The 24,019-nt window shown below is 42.8% G+C and overlaps 1 non-coding gene across 1 annotated transcript; it reads right to left on the bottom strand.

Moving 5' to 3' along the window:
- Nucleotides 1-23,560: 23,560 nt before the first annotated feature.
- LOC138998724 (small nucleolar RNA SNORA74) lies at nucleotides 23,561-23,763 on the bottom strand. Its single transcript, XR_011469227.1, has one exon. It is a non-coding gene; the product is annotated as a small nucleolar RNA SNORA74 (small nucleolar RNA).
- Between the last annotated feature and the right edge of the window lie 256 nt (nucleotides 23,764-24,019).

Here is a 24,019-nt window from a genome sequence, read left to right as displayed (position 1 = left end):
GAGAGGGGCAGGGTCCTTGAGAAGGTGGGCTGAGGGAAGGCTCTAGGAATGAGAATTGGCATCAGACTGGATGTAGAGGCAGCAGCCAAGGGCAGGCACAGCTGAGACTTGTAAGGACCCAGGGCATGGACACTGTTGTCCCAACTGTCCCAGACTCCGGAGTTTAAGAGTCCCCTTCCCTTAGGAGCTGGAGTCCTAGTGGAGCACAGCCCACAGACAGTGAACAGGACAGCTGTGACAGGTGACAGGAGCTCAGGCATAAGGTGAAGCCAGTGGTGGTCAGTGGGGGCCTCCCTGAGAAAATATGTGAAGGAGTGGCAGAGTCCAGTTGGAAGGCCTGCTGGGAGCGTGGGTTTCTCCCCTTCCCCATTTGGGAGATGAGAGGAGGGCACTGTAGCTGCTTTGGACAACTGAAATTAGAAAGGGGGGTCCTGGCTGGCTTGTGGGTGCTGTGGCAGGACTTGACCTTCTCCTCAGGAGGCCTCACAGTTTGCCTCCAGGCCCAGACTGCCTTCAGAAGGGCTGATGGGCAGCCCCTTCAGAAAAAATAATTGCCAGAGGGAAATTTGCAGTCCTGAATGCACATACAGAATCCAAGGGCTTAAGCATGTTTGCTGATTTATGAGTAAAAGTGCATCTGTAAGGTGCTTTAGTTTACTCACCACAAGGATAGTTCTCTAGAGAAAATGGCAAACACAGAAATGTACAAGGAGACAGTAATGATGGTAAACTTCCACAGAATTTTTAAAAACTGGTTGCAGGACACAGTATTGGGGCAGGATATGCAATAGAAGAAATACTATTTGAGGTAATGAGGAGCCACCGGCATTTAAAATATATCTGTCTCAGAAATCACCTTTTAAATCCCAACACCAGCCTCCAACAGACTGCCAAACTTCAGAACGTCAGAAGGAAGTCAGGGGAAGGAGGGCTTAAGGGATCAACCAAAGGACTTATATGCATTCATATAAGTGTACCCAATGGTCACAGACACTATGGGGGTAAGGGCATGTGCTGAGGCATGGGGGTGGCTGGGCAGAACTCCATGGGGGATAAAGGAGTTATATGTAATACTATATGTAATACTTGAAATAACAAATTATTTTAAAAAATACGAATAAAATGAAAAGAACCATGACCTCCTGGTTCATAGGTTGAGGCTCAACCACTGAGATAGATACACCAGCTGGGCTGTATTATTTTAAAATTTTCAAAAATGCATATATCTTTTATTGTTGATAGTATTACAATGTCTCCCATTTCCCCCCTTCCTATATATTCTTTGGTGGATCTCTTGCATTCCTCCCACCTCCTTCCCCTCAGAGATCTGTCAGTAGGCTCCAGTTAGCCAGGCCTCTGGTCCCATCTAGTCCCTCCCCAGGCATCACTTGCTGGGCCACAATACCTTTATTCACCTATTGGCTAGGATGCCCTGGGCAGTGGAGAAAACTACATTACCCAGAAGGAACTGCACTCATGTAGGCGGAGCTAAAGGACATGTTGGTGTCTGCTCATCTGGTTAGGGCAGGACTCCCACCTTCCTTCTCCTGGTGGTCATTTTAACCTCTTAGGTCTTTGTTCACAGACTCACAGGCTTCAGGGCACTGGTCGTGAGTAGGAGGAGGAAGCCTGGGAGGCAGCGCGCCTGCCGTGCGGGGTGTGTCTGAGGCTCCTTGAGCCCCAAGAGACCGAGATTGAGGTCCCTGTGCCTCCCGGACTCCTCTCTGCTCACAGCGTCCCTGCAGCCTGCCCCCATTTCACCCTCCAGCCTTTGGGACCAGCCTCTCAGGTCCCGCCGCCCAAGTCCCAGCGCTCAGAATGGTGAGTCCCTTGTGGGTGACACATGGTTGATGGGGGAAGAGGGTGAAAGGCTGCAATGCCACCTTGTAAGGACGTAATGGTGCAACTGAGCAGAGAGGATTCAGAAATCTGGGCCTGTTTGAGGTCTAAAGCAGTGGTTCTCAACTTTCCTAATGCCGAAACCCTTTAGTACAGTTCCTCATGTTGTGGTGATCCCCAATCTCATTGTTACTAATTAAACATAATTAAAGCATAGTGATTAATCAGAAAAACAATATGTAATTATATGTATGTTTTCCGATGGTCTTAGGCGACCCCAGGTTGAGAACCGCTGCCACAGAGCCTGGTGGTTGCCAGGCTCTAAACAGATCATTTCCTTTCCACAAATTCCTGCAAATGCAGAGTCGATTAGGTGTACCAGTTTGTGGAGCTTATTTCATGGCCTCACACACTTGTGGCCTCTGAGATAGAGTCCTGGGAGTGTCAGCTGCTCTTTTATTCCTTATACCTGGGACTTTGAACAGACACTAAGCACAGCCTCTTAAGGCCAGGACTAGGGCTTCATGACGTGGACCTTGTTTTTGGCAACCAGTGTAATGAGGGCGAGGTCCTCCAGACAGAGGTTCCAGAATGTGCAAAGACTTGGAGTAAAAAGTGAGATGAAGTAAAAAGTGAGATGAATCAGGAACCCCGGGTATATTATAAATATAGATATAGATATAGATATTGATATTAGATGTAGAAAGGAAAGGAGAGGGAGAGAGTCAGAGAAACATGGATGAGCAATAAACAAGGATTGGTTGCCACCTGCACAATCCCTACTGTGGATCCAGCCCACAACCCAGGCATGTGACCTCACCAGTGCATGGGTCTATGCTCAACCAACTGAGACACATCAGCCAGGACTGTAGATCACTTTCATACAGGGAATCATGGTCAGGATGGTAATGGTAGTAGTAGCTGAGAAGGGACAGTGTGAGCCTGAGAACTGGTTTTCTTGCTGGGGCCATTGTTTGTGGGAGGGGCTTGTCACAACACAGCATTGGGACAGAAGTTGTCATGTAGAGTGTGGGGGAGAGATAATGGTTTTGCAGTGGCCAAGGCCTTTAAAAGTTGAGTGGACCTGAGATTAATTGGAGGCCAATGGGAAATTCAAACAAGATGAGGCTAGGGCTGGTACATAACAACTTTTGTAAATTCTCACCAGGATTTTGTTATGACCCTTGGTTTGGCCTGGCTGTGGGGAGTTGCAGGTAGCCTTGTGGATTAGTTAAGAGGCTTGAGTGGTCATCTGTGAGACTCACTGGGCATGGTGCAGAGAGCCATCGGAGCTAGAACTTGGGTGAAGGTTAAGGGAGGGATGTTGGCTGTGACTAGCGAAGGGACATCAAGTGCAGCATAATAGGAGGTGGACTGTGGATATCTGAGATCTGATTGTTCTAAATAGTTGAGGTTGAAGGAAAAAAAACAGTCATGCAGAAAGGCCTACATGGCAGGACTCAAGGCTGCCTCTATGAGTGTGTACTATCAGAGTCTAGGCAGTATTTGATTGTGATTCAATTTGGCAACCGTCCTCTGGACCACACATGCTGAATAATAAGTAAAAGGCCAGGTGATGAGTATGGGGGCTGGGGCTGTTGACGTGCAGGTTTGAGAGAGGTGTGGTAGAAAGAGTGACATGCACTTGGAGTGAATTCATGGCCACAGAGCCATGACATTGACTTAAGAGTGAATGAAGGAAGAGTCTATTTCTGGTGGTCCCTGGATGTAACAATACAGTGAATGTTAGGGTAATTGCCTGTAAAGAAATGGTTTAGGTGCTACATTCTAGGGTAAGAGCTTAGGTGCCATTTAACTAACCACCTGCCTTATGTTGTTGGGAGTCACCCACTGGTTGATGGGAATGAGGTAGATTCATCAGTGTTACCCAGGCTTGTCAATTTCCACTGGCATGGGTAAGGAAGAAGGGTAAGAGAGAAAGAGGTTATGCAGGTGGTGAACTATAATTTTGGAAAAGAAGGTGATTAGGAAATAATTTATCCACACCATGGAAAATTTTCAGTACGTTTGAAGTTGTGCCTCTGGGAATGACGCTGTGTGAGAGAGGTGTTGTTCAAAGAACTATGTGCAGCAGATAGTGAAAAGTGATGGCCTCTGCACCTTGGGAATGGGATCAAGCTGATGAAGTGTGAAGCCATGTTTTTGGTGTCATAGAGGAACAATTGGAGGGACTACAAGGCAATTTCCTGAGAAGACCAGTATCAAATCACTCACACTCTCTTTATGGCCAACATCCCTCTCTAACCTATGTTTTTGATACCCAATCTATTGATAAGAGACAGTGTGGCATCCATGGGGGGTCCAGAGCTCAGGTATCTTCTATCTGCTCAACTTAATTTTCTAACAACAGAGGGATACCTAAGTTTTTATTTGGGTCCACTTTATTAAAAAATATATTCTATTGATTTTTTACAGAGAGGAAGGGAGAGGGATAGAGAGTTAAAACATCAATGAGAGAGAAACATTGATTAACAGTCTGCTGCATGCCTCCCACGTGCCCCCGGGGATATGCCCACAACCAAGGTACATATCCTTGACAGGAATTGAACCTGGGACCTTTCAGTCCACAGGCTGACGCTCTATCCACTGAGCCAAACCTGTTAGGCTGGATCCACTTTTTAAGGCTTTACTTAGATATATGTATAACTGGCAAACAATGAAATGTACTTTTCTAATGTGTACTATTTGGTGAGTTTGAACATACGGATAAAGCTCTGAAACTTTCACGGGTGAAATAAGTTTCTCTGTTACACATACCCATGGTGGAGCAAAAGTAGGCTTACAGTTGTGAGTATACAAAACACAGAGTTTATTCTCTTTTCTTAAGTAACTATGTTATATATTTTAAATCATATTTTTATTAATTTTTAGAGAGGAAGGAAGAAGGAGAGAAACATCAATCTTCTGACTCCCATAAGCCCACTACTGGGGATCCAGGAACGCATGTGCCCTGGCCTGAAGTTGAACCAGTGACATTTTAGTCAATGGAATGATGCTCAATTAACTGAACCACACTGGATATGGTGGCATTTATACTTGTATTATCACTTATTAATTATTTTCAATACCAACAACTCTAAATCTACTTTTGCCACACCCTGTATTTACTTCGTGTCCTTTTATCCTGTTTAATAAAAGGGTAATATGCAAATCAACCAAATGGCTGAATGATCACTATTACACGCACTGACCCCTGGGGGGCAGATGTACAACACAGGAGCTGCCCCCTGGTGGTCAGTGCACTCCCACAGTGAGAGCAGGACTAAGCAGTCAGTCAGACATCCCCTGAGGGATCCCAGACAGCAAAAGGGCGCAGGCTGGGCTGAGGGGCCCTCCGCCCCCCGCCCCACCACAATGCACGAATGTCATGCACCGGGCCCCTAGTTTTAAGATTTTTTAAATTGATTTCAGATAGGAAGGGAGAGGGAGAGAAAGATAGAAACATCAACAATGAGAATCACTGATTGGCTGCCTCCTGCATGCCACCGTTGGGGATCGAGCCCACAACTCCGGCATGTGCCCTTGACTGGAATCGAACCTGGGACCTTTCGTCCACAGGCTGATGATCTATCCACTGAGCCAAACAAGGTAGGGTCCTCTTACCCTTTTATACTCTTTCTGCTTCCCAAGCCCTCCATGCTGGCATTGATATAACTTCTTTTGAAATAGATTAGTTCATATTTTTCATTATTTGTAGGCATTATAAGGTGTATAATCTTTAAGAAACACTGGCATCCTTCAATGCTGCACAGTCATTTTGAGATTCAGCAATGATATTTATGTAAATAGGTAATTTTTTGTTGCTAAGAAATATTGTATTATTTGGATTATCCACTTATCCTTTGATCTGTCTATGGTTTTGTTTATGTTCACGTTTGGGGTTTTATAAATAAAATTGCAGGAATTATTGTGCTGTTTTTTCTTACAGATACATGTTTTACAAATTGATTCTATTGGCTTCTTAGGTAAAAGAAGACAGGCATCAACTGAGTTCAAATGATTAGGATAACTGTTTTAGAGGATGGCTCCATATTCAATGCTATCTTCTTCAAAATTCAATACCTTAATTGTTTGTTTTTCTTTTTTAATCTTCAGCCAAGGATATGTTTATTGATTTTTGAGAAAGAGGAAGAGAGAGAGAGAGAGAGAGAGAGGAAGGAAACAATGATGTGAGGGGAACATGGATCACTTGCTTCCTCTACATGCTCTGACTAGGGATCAAATCCACAATCTTTTTTGTAGGGTAGGGTGTTATGAGATGATGCTCCAACCAACTGAGCCACCTGGCCAGGAAACACTTTAATTCTTAATGTTTCCTTCAAACAGTGTATTAGTAGGACTGAGCATTTGACAGAGTGTTTCTGTTGCATGTGTTGGTATTGGTTGTATGTGTGAATTTGCTGCTACTTTGTATGTGCCTGATTGTATCTATGTATGTTTTTATTCTCTTTGTGTCACTCTTCTGTCTCCATGTATGTCTCTTCTTGTGTGTGCCTGTGTGTGTCCACTGTGTGTGTTGGTGTGCCTTGTGACATTGTCTTGGTGGCCCCATGTATTTTTATCTGTGTTTGTGTGTGTTCCTCTCAAAGTGATGTCCCAGTCTGTAGTCCGGGTCTGTGTGAGCCTGGCCACAAGCCCTGCATCTGAGAGCCCATCTTTGCCTGGGAGTGTTTTGTACCTGTGCATTTCTGTGCTTATGGTGTCTGTATGTTCCCTGTGAGATTGTGTATGTGTGCACCCCAGTAACAGGCAAATGCATAGGCAATCTCCAAAGGGGTGATTTAGAGGATAATGTGTTCATCTTCCTTGCTTCCCAGGCTGAGCCCATTTTTCACCTGCTCTTTCAAACCTCTGTTTTACCCCTTTGGGTCCCATGTCAGCTTATGGATGGATGAAGTGAAGGGTCATAGAAACCCAGGCTGAGCAAAGGTGGGGAATTGAGGAAGACTCTGGTGGCAGAAAGGAGGTATAGAATGTGGAAGTGCTGTTTTGGAAGTACTCTAAGCCTTCAGGGAGGATCTGGGAGATTTTGGATCCTTGGGAAGGAATCAGTGGATGGGTGTATATGGGGTAAAACTGAGAGGGTAGAATTATAGGTTCCTGATTCTCCCCCCCTTCCCCACCCAGGAATGAGTAACTGGATACCCCTGGAGTGGGCTGGGAGAGTTTGGTGGTCCTCCTGGTCCCTGATGAGCAGGTCAATCCCTTGCCCATGTGTAAGCTAGGCTGACACTTAATAGGGAATGTGCCTGGGGCTGCTCAGAGCATAATTTTCTGACATCTGGACTCTCATCATTTACTGGGTAAGCTTGGGCACCCAAGAACATTGGGGTGAGGAGGGAAAATTAGGCCAGGGCTCTCTCCAATGGGAATGGAGAGTACTATGGAGCGGCCACATTTAGCACAAATTCAGGCACAGAATGAATGGATACCTAATATCAACATTGGTGTTAATGTCAGCATTTTGACAATTAGCCCCATCTGATGGAGCACTCACCTGGCCAATGCAAAAGATAGAGACTTGGAGGTAGAGTAGTGACTGATGTTGATTTCAAAGAACATGGATGCTGGAATGCTTCCATGCATTCGAGTCCTGTATCCTTCCCAGTCAACATTCTCAACATGTGGGTCTTCAACAATAATGGGGGAAGCGAGGCAGCCAGGGGTTTATCAAAAGTCACACTCAGAAATGTGTTCTGCGTTTGCTGCCAGTGATATCTAACCCGTCTCCTTTTATTGAAGTTCACTCCTGTGAATCTTGACAGTGATGGTTTTGGGCAGTTCTGGAACAAAATCCATGTGAATGAAGACAGAGAGAACCACACTGGCTGATTTCCATGGTCATTTCCTACCAAAACCCACCCATCTCCTTTGCCTCTGCACAGCTCCAAAAGAGGTGGTCACATGTGATCACATAAACGAGGCCCATCAAGTAGGTCAGGTTCTCAATCTGACCCCCTGAATTTGGCTGCAGCCCTGTGATGTGCTTTGATCAGTGAAATATGCTGGGAGTGAAGCTGTCACTTCTAACAGAAAAATCTGGAAGCACAGAGTGGCCACTGTTGCTGTCCATCTCTGATATAAGTAGGAGGTATCTACATGGTGGATTCCTTTTATTCCAGTCCTAGGAGAACCAAGGAGGACATGTAGCATGACCAAGAAAGATACCTTCTTTAGTGTAAGCTACCAAAGCCTGTTTGTTATCCACAACATCTAGCCCATCCTAATGGTTATGCATTACCAACTCTACTTTCTAGGAGGCAGCAGAGCCTAACATTAGAAGCCAGAGCTCTGTTGTTGGAGATACACCGGTTTGACTTCCAGCCCTGCCTTTTATTAAACTCTACAAGTGGTCAATTTACCTTGAAATAATAATGCATGTGAAGCATTGAATCCAGGGCCTGGCACATGTAGTAAACATTCAGTAACTCTTAACTCCATGGCTTCACAATGTGTACTGACTACAAACATGTAGACAATGTAGGAAATGTCAACTTGTTCACCTATGTATGTTTTCAAACTTTGTTTTTAAACAAGTATGATAGGATTATGTGTATTTATCTTAATAATGCAATTTTTTTGATAAAACTAAAAACATGTGACGACTGGAGTGGGTCTTTGGTTGAGCGTAGTCCCAAGAACAGAAAGGTTATCAGTTTGATTTCTGGTGAGGCACAAGCCAGGCTTTCTTGGTGGATTCCCAGTAGGTGGAAGGGACTATGCACTAGGCATAGATCAGTGTCTCTTTCTTTTCCTTTCCCTTCTACTCTCTATACTAAAAATCAAATAAAAAACTTAAAAACAATATATCCATCCAGATTTGTGGTCTTCAGAAATAATTGAAATAATGATTTCCACCTCAGGAAGCATTCTGAAATGCTCATGGAATCTGAAATAATATCTCCAAATAAAACACTTCCCAGAGACCTGGGACCAGCCATCAAATCCTCAAGTTGTCATTTCCCAGTGGCACTGGGATGCCCCGATACCAATGTTTGCAATGATCAGTCAGTGACTGGGATCCTAATGCCACCTGTTGGGCCAGAAAAATGAAGTTACCCAAAGGGCAGTGTGCCCAGTGATGGCCGTATTTAGCCAATGAAAGCCCAGGACAGGTGTATTTACTCGTGGTGATTGGCTTGTGTATTACTTTCAGCTTCTTTCTCAAGGTGGGCATTTTGAGTGCTTTGTTCTGTTAACATATTCATAGGCCCCAGCACTGGATCACAAGAGGATGAGGCTTCAGAGGCAGTGTTCCCCTTGTGCAGTGGTTTGAGCTTGTTGAGCAGCAACAGCCAGTATTGAGGCCTATGTGCCTCCCTGACTCTGTTTTGCTTGCAGAGTTCTATTCAGCCTCATTCCATTTACCCTCCATCCTTGGGTGCCTGTCAGATCCTGAAGCCCAGGTCACAGCATCCAGAACAGTGATGTGGGTGATACATAGTGTGATGGATGCAAGAGACTGACAGGCTGTAATGCCACCCTGTAAGGTTTTGGTTGGAGTGGCTGAGCTGAAAGAATTCAGGAATCCTGGGCTTGTTTTGTGTCTAAAGGCAACAAAGAAAAGACTAAATATTGTGTGAGAAGTTTTAGTTTCATTCTCAGAAACCTAGGGCCATCGCAGACATGCCCTACTGAACACTGTTAGCCTAAGGAAGGGCGGGAAGTCTTACCTCTCTTCCATGTGGTGCTTGCCATCTTTGTGTCATATTCCTGGTGTCGTCTTCCTTCTTTTATGATCTTCAGAGTCCCAGAACTTCACAGAAGCCTCTTATTAATGCTCCCGGCACTTCTCTTTTTTTCTGAAAATTGCATGGAACCCAGGTATCATGGAAAACACACTTTTGTAATGAAAGTTCCCCCTGTCACTACAGTCATCATTCATTTCCTCACCTTTTTTCTGTTTTCAGGTTGTTGGCATAAAAGGGATGAGGAGGAGGTGTGTTCTGATCAGAGTGTATCTATACAAGGAGAGTCACATGTCAGGGATTCTGAGACAGCTTCAGCACCCCAGAAGTCGCGTTCCTGTAAGCGGTGTTTCTCAGTGTTAAAAGATATTTTGCACCTGATTGAGTCCCAAGCAGAATACTTTGACTACAAATGCTTCTTTAGTGACCCATGTGGGAGAGAATTCTGTTCCAGTGCAAACCCTCACCAGAAAAAGAAGGATGTCAGTGGAGAGACATCCCGAAAAGAAGCTATGAACAAGCCCTCATTTGTGACCAGGTGCAGCTTCTACTTGTCAGAGGTGCCTTCAAACAGCAGGGAGTTAGGGGAAGATGATGAAGCTCCCTCAGAGCTTCTCCAGCCCCTGCCTCTCAGAACACTGAGGAGGCACACAGTGGCAGTGAGGTTTCACTAGAATATCTCAGTGGAAAAAGTCATCACCAGTGGGGTGAATGTGAAAAAACTGCCAGCTACAACCAGAAAGTTGTTGATTCTAAATGGTGACTGTTCTGGAGAACTGAGTTATGAGTGTGACAAATGTAGAAAAGTTTTCAGACGAATCTTGAACCTCATTCAACATGAGAGTTCACACTAGAGAAAAGCCATATGAGTGTACATATTATGGGAAGTCGTTCAGTAACAGTTCCACCCTCATTCAACATCAGAGAATTCACACTGGAGAAAAGTCTTATAGGTGTAGTGATAGTGCGAAGTCCTTCAGAAATAAGTTTAATGTCAATAAGCACCAACGGGTTCACACTAGAGAAAAGCCTTATAGGTGTAGTGATTGTGGGAAGTCCTTCAGAAGTAAGTCTTATGTAAATAAACAGCAGCGAATTCACACTGGAGAAAAATATTATGAGTGTACAGATTGTCTGAAATCCTTCATTACGAGTTCTAAACTCATTCAACATCAGAGAATTCACACTGGAGAAAAGCCTTATAAGTGTAGTGATTGTGGGAAGTCCTTCAGAAGTAAGTCTGATGTCAGTAAACATCAGTGTGTTCACATTGGAGAAAATCCATATGAGTGTACAGATTGTGGGAAGTCCCTCAGTAACAGTTCCACCCTCATTCAACATCAGAGAATTCACACTGGAGAAAAGCCTTATAAGTGTAGTGATTGTGGGAAGTCCTTCAGAAGTAAGTTTAATGTCAATAAGCACCAATGAGTTCACCCTGGAGAAAAGCCTTATGAGTGTACAGATTGTGGGAAATCTTTTACCCAAACATGTAGCCTTACGAGACACCTGAGACTTAACACTGGAGAAAACCCTTAAATTTACAGGGAATGTTTTCTTTTTCTTACCTGGAATAACAACACTGAAGGATACTACAATACACGTTTACCTTAATATACTCCCTTTTATCAGAACATACACTCTGCTAGATTCCTCATAAGTTTCAGGTACAAGTGAGGTCATAAGCAGCTGCTTGCCCTTGCTATCCTGCCCAGGTCTATTACATGATTAATGTCACTGTGAGGGTTTATGGCTGTAGTGATTTCTCCTCTACCACCTGCTTCACATGAACAGTATGAATCACAAACCCTGCATGCTCTGTTGTTCTTAAATAAATTTTAAATACTCTGAACACACCTTAGCCGATTTGGCACAGTGGATAAAGTGCTGGCCTGCAGACAGAAGGATCCTGGGTTTGATTCCAGTCAAGGGCACATGCTGCGGTTGTGGGCTCCATCACCAGGGGTGTGCATGCAGCAGGCAGCTGATCAATGATTCCCTCTCATCATTGATGTTCCTACCTCTTTCCACCTCTCCCTTACTCTTTGAAATAAATAAAAACATTATTTTTTATAAAAGAGCAACTGGTGAAATTTAAATGAACTCTTAGATTTAAAAGTAAATACATAAATAAATACTCTGAACTCTTGGCAGGATCTTCATTCCTTCTTCTCTGACTAGGGAATGGGCCTGACTCAAGGTTTGTCCAGAATACCCATCTGCAGCAAAGAAGCAGTACCTTTTAAGGTGGTTCTCACATTATTTGTATCCTATGTTCAACTTAAGCACAGTTGTAGCATATACTTATACATTTAATCTGCATTGTTTACATTCTCCATTACCCTTTTTTTAAGTTTAAGCACTACATTAAATGAAGCGTAGGTTTATAATATTTGTTACTTTTCTTGGTGTAAATACTCTCATTGTCAGTTGAAAACTACTAAAATGAAGGCACTGAACATAGACATGTTAAGATATATCAGTAGCACATCATTATATTTTATTTGCAACATGATGGTACAGTAGCAACAAGTATGCTCAAGAACTCTCATAATAAAATTATTGGGAACTGCCCATTTTTCAAACTTTCTTAAAGTTAGATGTAACCCTGACTGGTTTGGCTCAGTTGACTGAGCGTCAGCCTGTGGACTAAAGGGTCCCAGGTTCGATTCCAGTCAAGGGCATGTACCTTTGTTGCGTGCACATACCCAGTAGGGCAGTGATGGTGAACCTATGACACACGTGTCAAGGTGACACGTGAACTCATTTTTTTGGTTGATTTTTCTTTGTTAAATGGCATTTAAATATATAAAATAAATATCAAAAATATGTCTTTGTTTTACTATGGTTGCAAATATCAAAAAGTTTCTATATGTAACATGGCACCAGAGTTAAGTTAGGGTTTTTCAAAATGCTGACACTCTGAGCTCAAAAGGTTCACCATCACTGCAGTAGGGAGTGTGCAGGAAGCAGCTGATCGATGTTTCTCTCTCATTGATGTTTCTAACTCTATCCCTCTCTCTTCCTCTCTGTAAAAAATCAATAAAATATATATTTTTAAAAAGTTAGATGTAAGTATAATTCATTTAAAGAATATATATATATATATATATATATATATATATATTATATATTTAGCATATGCTTCTGGTGTTTCTATGCATTCCTGCATGGCTGAAACCAAGATCCTCCTGCCCTTATCAGTGCTTCATTCTTGGGACATAAAAGAACTGGTGCAAAAATACAGCCTGCCTTAGAAATAGCTTACTTGAAATATATCCATGTAAAAAGACACTTATGAAACCCCATGAATCCTATATTGTCTTCCACCACTCTCTGTCATCATGATCATTTTTGTATCTACCTATTCATACATGATTGGGTATTTTACATAAATTGCTGCATATGTCTTGCTGAGGTCAAAGAGCTCACTGGGTTGGCGAATCATCTCAATATGCCCAGGTTGTAAGTTCCATCACCGGTCAGGGCAATTACAAGAATCAACCGCTGAAGCTATGAAAGTACAGAAAAGAAGAACTGCTGTATGTGTTTCTCTCCATCCCTATTTTTCTCTCACTCTAAAATCAACATATGTGTTTATTCACCCAGTCAGTCCACATGTGTGAACACCAGCACAGCCCAGGGGCCCCGGGGTGACCAGCAGCCAGGATTCTCATGAGGGTAGAGCAGGCAATGGTCCAGAGAACAGTATGGGATGTGCTGTTGCTTTAAGAGTGGCAGGTGGGGTACCTGGGCTGAGCTGCACAATCACCCCCAGGGGATGATGACATCTCTGGGATTAAAGCCAAGAAGCTGGGAGCAGCTTTGAGCTAGGACATGCCCCTGTGGTCTCTGCACCTTCCAGTCAGGGGTTTTAGGCTGGGATATTTCACATTCAGATGGTTGAGAAGTCCATATTTCTCTCAGGTGGCAAGGCTGAGAGCAGCAGTGGCAGCTGGGTAGGTGGGTGGGTGTGGGCAGGCAAAAGCCCAGGACAGTTCTCAGGGAGAATGGGTGCTGGTCCAGGTGTGTGGCTCTGAGGCTCAGCAGGAGAGTGGAGAGGCTCCATCAAGTCCCCACCTGGGACCAAGAGCCCCAGTGAGAGACCAAGAGCCCCAGTGAGGGCTCCTTCCCTGTGCTTAGCTGGGCCCCTGTCATCCCAGTACAGGTTGCATGTGCTCCCTGAACCTGGATGAGTGGTGCCTGCTGTGCTGACAGGAGGCAGCTGGGGACAGAGTTCCAGCCAGACCCCAGCAGGGCCCCACGTCTGTTAAGCCAGGCAGTCAGGGGTCCTGATCCTCCAGAGCTTGTGTCTCAAGCCAGGGGACATGACAGATCTGTAGTCCCCAGAAAGTTAACTACCTGGTCAAACAGGGTGTAGATGTGTTTGGGAGGGAGGGGCTGTGGAAGGGGGGTTGTTTCTACAGGTGGAGTGAAGGGACTGGGCAGGGACAGAGTTTATTCCAGACTCTTATAATGTGTGTCTAGGAGGGAAGTCATTCATGAGCTCATATACAACTTGGTGTTCATTCAGCAGTGACTTGAGTGAAAGGATGATTATTAAATTTTGGTTCGGAGGGTGGTTGGTTTGGTTTCAGAAGAAATAAGGGAAAGACAATTGTCAGTTTTACTTAGAGCCCAGCACTGGCCTGACTGGGTCTTGGCTGGTAGGGCTTGTTCTTCTCAGGCTGAGTTTGGAACTGTTCTGAGAGAGATGGCAGCACTTCTCCCACCTGTGAGCTGAGGCTGGCATCCTTGCTGCCTAGCAGGCTGGCTGTCGAACGGGCTTAGTGGCAGGAGTGGTTCACACACAGCTCCCTTCCTCACTGGACAGAATAGGTGACATGTGGCTCTCAGTCCTTGTACTAAGCTAATGTCAGGATTGAGCAGACCCTACATGGAAGTATTTCAGCTTCACAAACCATTTGCGTGAGTTAAATAACATCTATTATGTTTTTAACTTTTAAAGAAGAAGATACAGCCACATTTTAATTTGATATTTTCAACAGTTATTTATACCCAAGAAAATTAATTGACTTCACCTGATGTTTTTCATACCTGGGAAGTTACGTATTGAATTTTAATAAAAGTGACATATAATGCTCAACACATCTGTATTTTCTGAACCTTTACAAACAACTTTTTCACACCAACACAAAGAATATGCAATTGATGTTTTAAAAAGATAATGCTAAATTTACTATTTTGGGTTACTAGACAGTTGGCCCCGTGCACGAATTTATGCACATTGAAAGGAAATTAATTGGAAGAAATATTTTAATATCACTATTCGCCCTTTCTCTATAATAGAAGTGTCAACCAAATTCACCATCAATGATAACAGATTGAAAAACATGGGTACGACTGGCACACTGAGAACTTTATATATATGTTGATAAGCTTGATTACTTAGACCTGTTTTCTGATTTAGCTAAACTTTTTCCAGCCCAGTGAAGCACCCCAACTTTTCTTTCAGGATATTGTCAGCAACACAGCAGTAAATATCAACACAAAGCAGATTATTATTGTAGATCATGCAGGGAGAACAAAGGGTGAAATATTTAACAATAGCACCGTTTGACTATATTCTGCACAGTAAGAAACCTCAAGTCATTTTCATGTTCTACCATTTCTTACTTCTTTTCAGTTGGGTAAAGTTTCTAAACATTCTAAATCTCCATTTTCTGGCTAATGAAAAGAAAATAGGGTTCACCGATTCTCCTACCTACCTACTCCAGGACTTTTGTGAGGATTAAATGAGATGAGGCATGTGAAAACATTTCATAGAGATTTGGTTAAACTGTAAAATGTTTGCAGTTGGCTATAAAGCAAGTGGGATGAAGAAACTCCAAGGAGGCTAGTCCCTAGGGAGAGGAAGCCAGGTGTCACTATGTGATGTCATTACCTGGTGCCCACAGTGTCAGGGCTTGGCTGTGGGCTTTGCACCATGGGGTCCATGCAGTGTTGGCTGCTATTTGATGGGGTTTTGCTCCAGGGTGATGGCAGGGCCTGTGTCCCACTTGGGGGAAGCTGAGTGTTGCTTGTGGGTTCCAGGTTTGCGGTGCCATTTCTTGGTAAATTGCCAGTTCACCTCATGACAGCTCCAGCATTGAACGTCACCCCCTGGTGGTCAGTGCGTGTCATAGGGACTGGTCCCACAGTTGGACACTTAGCATATCAGCCTTTTATATATACAGACTAGAGGCCCGTTGCACAAACATTCGTGCAATAGGCCTTTTTTCCCCTGGCTGCCAGCACCAGTTTTCCTCTGGCACCCGGGACCCAGACCTTCACTCTGGCCACCACCTTCCATCTTCGCTCTGGACACAGTCTTCACTGTGGCTGGAGACTTCAGTCTTTGCTCCTCACTCTGGAGGGAGTCTTCAGTCTCTGGCCAGAGCTGCTCCTGTAGCTCCTTCCGCCCCTCACCCTGCCCCTCATAGATTGATCGCTGCTTTGCCTGCAGACCTCACCTATAGGCTCCTGGGTCCCAGGGGGCCGCCATGCCTGTGGCCTGGCTTTCCGATCACGATAACCATCACGGGCCGCAGGCAAGGCGTCTCCTGGTTTCCGGGGTGCTGCCTTGCCTGCGGCCCAGCTTTCCAATCACAATCACAATCATGGGCCACAGGCAAGGTGGCTCCTGGGTCCCAGGGTGCCGCCTTGCCTGTGGCATGGCTTTCCAATCAGGATCACCATCACGGGCCACAGGCAAGGCGACTCCTGGGTCCCAAGGGGGTGCCTTGCCTGCGGCCTGGCTTTCCAGCGGCTCCTGGGGTTGCACACGGGGGCCTGGATGGCGGCTCCCGGGGTCCCGCCCTGCCTGCAGTATGCAAATTGTCTGCCATCTTTGTTGGTGATTAATTTGCATATCATGCTGATCAGCCAATGGCGATATTAGCGAAGGTACAGTTAATTACCATGTTTGTCTATTATTAGATAAGATTTTTCAATTAGAACAGCAAAAACCATTTTAAAAAGAAAATTAGTTATAGCTCATGTCGAAAGTTTATCAAATCTGAATCTTTACTGTAGATATCAGCCTTCCAATGGGGAATTCTTCAAATACACCCTGAGCTGTCGACCCTGAGGCATCCTGCCAAGGAGCCTCTCTTCAGGGTTCCTTACCTGCCCCATCCCCTGCCCTGTCCCCAGCCCCTGCCCCATTATTTTTTCCAAGCAGACCCAGCATCTCCAAAGACCAGTGTTCTCATTCAGGAGCTGTTAGAATGAATTTTTTTTTAATTTTTTAAAAAATATATTTTATTGATTTTTTACAGAGAGGAAGGGAGAGAGATAGAGAGTTAGAAACATCGATGAGAGAGAAACATCAATCACCTGCCTCCTGCACATCTCCCACTGGGGATGTGCCCGCAACCCAGGTACATGCCCTTGACCGGAATCGAACCCGAGAACTTTCAGTCCACAGGCCGATGTTCTATCCACTGAGCCAAACTGGTTTCGGCTAGAATGAATTTTAAAGGATATTTCACACCCAAAGCACTTTTTAAATTTCTCAAAGATAAGTGGATTGTCACTGAACATAGATGCAAAATGCATTTCAAACAAACAAAAAAAGAGTTACTTAAATGTTTATTTTAGAAGACTTTTTCTCATTATCACAATAATACAGGATCATTAGTAGAAATTTACAAATAGTATGACGTAAAAGAAACCACTTCTCTCCACTAACCAAGGTTAACCACTGTCAACATTTCAAAGTATTTCCTTTTGTCTTATGTAAATTTATATATCCAGATACTTTATTGAGGTGATGTTATTTATTTATTTATTTATTTATTTAATTTAAATGTACTTTGTATTGATTTCAGAGAGGAACGGAGAGGGAGAGAAAGATAATAACATCAATGATGAGAAAGAATCATTGATCAGCTGCATCCTACACGCCTCCTACTGGGGGTGGAGTCCACAACCAGGGTATGTGCCCTGATGGGGATGCCATGCATAACCTCCTGGTTCATAGATCAATGCTCAACCACTGAGCACCCCTCCAGTGCAAGATGATACTATTTATTACATGTGTATCCTGATTTGTTTTCTTTTAGTTATGGTGTCTGCATTTCACTGGTCACTCGTCAAGTCCTCACTTCTGTCCCCAGTCAGCCCACTGCTGCTTTCTCTCTGGAGTCTGCAGTTACTCTTCTGTCTGCGACCGTGGTTGTCATCATTGGGTGGACAGCTAGCCATTGACCTGCTCCATCTCGTTGGCTGCAGAATGATGTTCTATTCTTTTGAGAAGAAGAAAAAAAAGCAAGAAAATGGGTCTGGACAGCAAGTAGTCTTTCTGTAGATATGCATAGACAGTGGTTTTTTCACTATTAGTACTTAGAAGTGCTATGTGGCTTGGCATGAGATACTTTATTGTTCTCTCTGGATGTTCTTCCTGAAGAAGGTGACAGAGTTGGCTGGCTGCACATGTACAGCAATAAGAGGGTGAGTGTGCTGTCCTATGTGCCAAGATGCAAGGAGTTTATGCTGTTCTGCGTTTCTGATCCTCTCTTACTATGTGAGTCAGGTCTGGCCAGAGGCAAGGACAGCCATGAGTGTCTGCTCCCAGGCCTTCCTGACACCACTCATCTGTCTGACCTCTGCACCATTGGTTTGTGCTCATTGCCAGCTGAATCCACAAGCCTGAGGATCCCTGGAGCCCTGAATCACTGTGTGGAGAAGATGAGCTTTGGTGGCTCCCTGGCCCACATCATGGACCACAAGGAGCAAGATATTATTGGGTTCAGACAGTGAAAAGTCCTTCATGACAGCGCACATTATTACCCTAATGATACAGTCTTTGATGAACAATTAGAACCTCCCCTACTGGGAGGTTGATGTAGTCCCATTTGTTTAGTTTTTCTTTTGCTACCCTTGCTCAAATAGTCTATCAGAATAAAAAATATTGCTATGAAAAATTATTGTCTTTATTTTCTTCTAGGATTTTTATGGTTTCAAATCTCACTTTCAAGTCTTTAATTTATTCTGAGTTTATTCTTCAATATGGTGTAAGAAGGTAGTCTGCATTCATTTTTCTACATATCTGTCCAATTTTCCCAATAACATTTATTTAGTGAACTATCTTTACCACATTGTATGTTCTTGTGTCCTTTGTCAAATATTGATTGGCCATAAATGTATGTGTTTATTTCTGGGCTTTTTATTCTGTTCCAATGATCTTTATATCTGTTTTATGCCAGTATCATGCTATGTTTATTATTATGGCCTTGTACTATAGTTTGTTATTAGGTAGCATGACTCCTCCAACTTTTTTCTTCTTTCTCAAGATCACTATGTCTATTGGTTTGGTTTTATTTTGTTTGTTTTGTTTTTGTGTGTCTGTATGTGTTTGTGTGTGTGTTGCATTTTTTTTCTGTTTTTTTTTTTTTGTACTTCCATATAAATTTTTGTGATATTTGTTGTAGCTCTCTGAAATATGTCATTGGACATTTTAATATTGGTAATTCTTTCTATTTTGAACACCATATATGGTTTTACTTATTTGTATTTTCTGCAACTTCTTCCTTCCTTTTCTTTCATTTTCTTCTTTCATGTTCTTTTCTTTTGTTCTTTCTTTCTACATGATGTTTATTATGTTGAAGTGTATTCCCTCTATTCACATTTTGCTGAGAGCTGTTATAATGAGTAGGTGTTGTGTTTTGTTGAATGCTCTTTCTGCATCTATTGTTACAACCATGTGATTTTTATTCTTTATTTTGTTTATGCTGTATCATGTTTTTTATGTGCAGGTACTGTACCAAGCTTGCATCCCCAGAATAAATCCCACTTCATCATGGTGTGTAATCTTTTTAATGTATTACTGGATCCAGTTTGCCAATATTTTGTTGAGGATTTTAGCAGCTATGTTCATCAGGGATATTGGCCTATAATTTTATTCCTTTGTAAAGTCTTATTCTGGGTTGGGCATTAGGATACTGCTGGACTTATAAAATGAGCTTGGGAGTCTTCCCTTGTCTTGAGTGTTTTGGATGAGTTTGAGGAGAACAGGTATTAATTCTTCTCTGAATGTTTGATGAAATACACTGTGAAGCCATCCAGTCCTGCACCTGTGTTTGTTGAGAAGTTATTTTTTCTTTTAATCTTCACCAAGCATATATTTTCCATTGAATTTTTTTTAGAGAAGAGGGAGGGAGGGAGGGGAAAGAGAAAGAGAGAGAGAGAGACATCAATGTGAGAAACACATTAAATGGTTGTCTCTCTCTCTCCCTCTCTCTCTCTCTCTCTCTCTCTCTCTCTCACACACACACACACACACACACACACCTCACTAGGGGGCAGGGGTGAGCCTGTAACCCAGGTACATACATGCCTTTGATTGGGAATCGTACCCATGATCCTTTGGTGCATGTTTCATAGCTCTAACCAATGACACACAATGGCCCATGCTTCTTTGATCTCTAGTTTGTTTATTACTGCTTTATTTCTACTCTGATCTTTATTATTTTCTTTATTATTCTCACTTTGTGGTGTCTTTGTTTTTCTTTTGCACTAGTTCCTCTAAGTGTAAAGTTAGGTGATGTATTTCAGATTTTTCTTATTTCTTGAGGTAGGCCTGTAATGTTATGAATTTCCCTCTTAGGACTGCTTTTGCTTGTTCCATAGACTTAAGATTGCTGTGCTCTCCTTTCCATGAAATAAGGCATTATATCATTATTTCCTTGATCTTGTTGATAACCACTCATTGTTTAGTAACATGTTAATTAGCCTCTAAGACTTTCTGTGTTTTAGTTTCTTCTTTTTCTTTTTCTGTTTTTTTTTAATCCTATAATTACTAATTTTTATTGTGGTCAAATAAACATAACATTTAGAGTTTTAACCACAGTTAAGTATACATTAATATATTGACATGTAATTCTCACCACCATGTATCTCCAGATTTTTATTTTATGTATAATTGCTTTTATTTCTCTGTTAATAAATTTATTGGGGCAGGGTGGTTTTAGGTGTGTACAATTTAGTAATAGATAATCTGTATACCAATTTTTTCTTATTGACTTCCAGTTGTTTATAGTTATGATCAGAAAAGATTGTTGATATGATTTCATTCTTCTTAAATATACTGAGACTGTTTTTGTGTCCTTACATGTGGTGTATCTTAGAACATGTTGCATGTCCACTTAAAAAGAATGTATATACTACTCCTTCAGGGTGAAATGCTCTGAAGATACCAATTACATCCATTTGATCTAGTCTGTTATTTAAGGCCACTCTATCCTTCTTGATTTTGTGTGTGGAAGATCCTTCCATTGATGCCAAGGTGGTGTTAAAATGCCCTACTATGACTATATTATTGTTGAACTCTCCATTTATGTACATCACGATTTTACATACTTAGGTGCTCTTATGTTGAAAAAATACATGTTTACAAGGGTTCTATCCCCTTGTTGGATTCCTCCCTTTCTCATTATGACCTGGTGTCCTTTCTTATCACTCAATAGAGACTTTGTTTTAAAGTCTATTTTGTCAGCTATGTTTTACCTCTCCAGCTTTTTTTTTTCATTTGCTTTTGCATGAAATATCTTTTGCCATCTTCTTGCTTTTTGTCTGTATATCTTTAATTCTGAGGTAGGTCTCTTGTTGACTACATATATATGGTTCTTGTTTTCTTATCTATTCATCTACCATGCCTTTTAATTGCAGCAGTTAAGCCACTTACATTTAAAGTGATTATTCATAGATAAATTTTATTCTTTTAACTCTGTTTCCATTTTATTCCTTCTTGATTGTTCTTATACTAATGGTTAGGTAGTAACACACTTCTTTTGCTGTTTCTTGTCTGGGAAGCTCTTTATTTCTCCATCAATTTTAAATGACAACCTTGCTGGGTAAAGTAGTCTTGGTTGAAGGTCCTAGCTTTTCATGACTTTGAATATTTTGTCCCAATCCATACTGGCCTGGTATGTTCCTGCAGAGAAACAAGCTGACAATCTAATGGGAGCCCCCTTGTAGGTAACTGACCATCTTTCTTTTGTGGCTTTTAAGATGTGCTGTCTTTAATCTTTGTCATTTTAATCATGATGTGTCTTGGTGTTGGGCCTTTTTGGGTTCATCTTGTCTTGGACTCTGTGCTTCCTGGACTTGTGTGTCTTTTCCTTCACCAGATAAGTGAAGTGTTCAGTCATTATTTCTTTTAATAGGCTGTAGCCCCAAATCTTTCTTTTGTTCTTAGACTCCTATAATGTGGATGTTGTTATGCTACATGTTGTCGCAAAGTCCCTTAAACAGTCCTCATTTTTAAAACTCTTTTTTTCTTTTTGCTGCTTTTGTCTTCTGGGACCTTGTCTTCCAAATCACTAATTTGATTCTCTGCTTCATCCAACTATTTATTTCCTCTAGTGTATTCTTCATTCCAGAGATTGTACTCTTTATTTCTGAATGGATCTTCTACATGGCTTAAATGTTCTTTTTCATGCCTACTATAAGTTTTCAAGTTCCTACTGATTTCATCCATTCTTCGCCTAACTTCTATTAACCTCCTTAAAACCATTTTTTTAAACACCCTGTATTTGGTATATTGCTAGCCTTCACTTCATTTAGCATTTTTTCTGGATGTGCGTCCCGTTCTTAAATTTGGGGCATGTGTCTTTGCATTTTGTCTCCCTCTGTGTGTTTGTTTCTTTGTATTAGAATCCAAGTCTTGGTAGTGGGGCTTTGTGTAGTAGGTTTCCTGTGGAACCCAGTGGCAAGTACTTCTTGATCACCTGAGTTAAGTGTTCCAGGGATGTCCCGTTTGTGGTATGTGAACCTCCCAGTGGTAGTTGACTCTTGATGGCTATTGGCCCATCCATGTATTCAATTGATGCTCAGGCTAGTTGACTGGGACAACAGTGTACGCTGCCTACAGTGTAGTGTATGAGCTGCTGACCGGTGTTGACCAGGTGGAGTGCAATTCATCTCAGCAGGTTCTGGAGCCTTCCTAGATCTCTCTTTGGATATGCCTCTTGTGAGGCTAATTGTATCCTTCTCTGATGTGCTCTGAAGCTGGCCACTGGGCGTGTTGGTCCTCGGGCTTCCTGGAAGGAACTCTGGTGTTTAACAATGTCAGATGTTTTATGTGATTGACCCAGGGCAATCTATTTGCATCTGCAGAGCAATTCACAAATTGTGACAGCCTCTGCTGAGGCTGAGTGAGCACAGGAAGGTCCAAGCAGGGCACCAAAGCTGGCTTTTACTAGCATTGAGCCTGGGGACAGGTCAGCAAAAGTCCCAGAGCACACCATATTCTGCCTCTCTGTCTGCCTCCACCTTCTGGGGGCCCGTTAGTCTCAGTTAATGATAGAGTCTCTGGAAGCACTCAAATTGCATGAGGTAGGTTCTCAGTGAGTCCCCAGATAGAGGTGAGTGGTGTTCACCAGATTGATGCAGATTCAAGCTCAGTGTCAGTGTTGGGTGTGAGGCCACTCAGAAAATTTCCCATTGTATACCAAGTCCAGCTGCCACCCACTGGGTCCTCACACATCTTTGAGCAGTTTACAGAAGACACAGACCTGGCATTGTTTGTAGGAGGAGAATGAAATAGTCAAAATAGGCTGCTTCCCAGGATTGGAGATGTCTGGGATCTGTAGTCTGTGATCAGCCGTGTGAGCTGAAGGGCTTTGCAGAGGGTCTGTGCATTCCCAAAAGGCCAGAGAGCTGCTTCCTGTGGTGGATGATTCATGGGTCCCCTGGGATGCCACAGGGGAGCAAGAGCATGGCGGATCATGCAAGTGTGATGCCCTCCTCATGTACTGAGAAGTAGAGTCCCCTCATGGGTGGCTGATTTCAGCAGATTCATCCCTCCATTTCTATCCTAAGAGAACTGGAGCTCTCTCCAGACTTCTGACCACATGCACAGTCATTGGCTTCCTGAGCAGCACTATCCCTGCCTTCTTTCCTCAAGGCTGGATGAGCCAGGCTTGGTGGAGTGTAGGGAAGGGAGGATAGAGGTCCGTTTGGTGGGTTGAAATGCTGTTAGAATCTTTGAGGCTTAAATTTATTTTTTCTGTGTCTGCTCCCACACTACAACTAAGCAGCGAAAGTGATGCTTAGCTCACTCTCAAGGAAGCACAGTACTGCCTTGCACCAGTGCCACACGTCACCAGAGCAGTGAAGGGAGCAACTGGAAGAAGAAGACAAGGCATTCCTCTCCTAGCAGTGTAACACCCTCACAGGCATGATTCTGTCTGGAGAGCTGACCACTGCTGGAGCGCTTAAGGCTTTTAGGCACAGAGTGAAATGATCTGATTTATATTTTTTAAAGATCACCCTGATTTACATTTTTTATTTTTATTAAAAATTGTTTTACTAAGTTATTTTTTTCAATTAGGAATGACATTCAATATTAGTGGTTAGACATTTATATAACATACAAAGTCATCTCCTGTTAAGCCTAGCATTGGATATCTTTGAAAAGGGTATTAATCCCATTCATGAGGGCTCCACCCTCATAACCTAATCAACCT

Source organism: Myotis yumanensis, unplaced genomic scaffold (assembly GCF_028538775.1).
Source record: "Myotis yumanensis isolate MYYU_CA2020_CCGP unplaced genomic scaffold, mMyoYum1.0.hap1 SCAF_20, whole genome shotgun sequence".
Taxonomy (NCBI): domain Eukaryota; kingdom Metazoa; phylum Chordata; class Mammalia; order Chiroptera; family Vespertilionidae; genus Myotis; species Myotis yumanensis.
The sequence above is the reverse complement of the archived record's forward strand: the minus strand, read 5'-3'. Positions and strand labels throughout refer to the sequence as shown.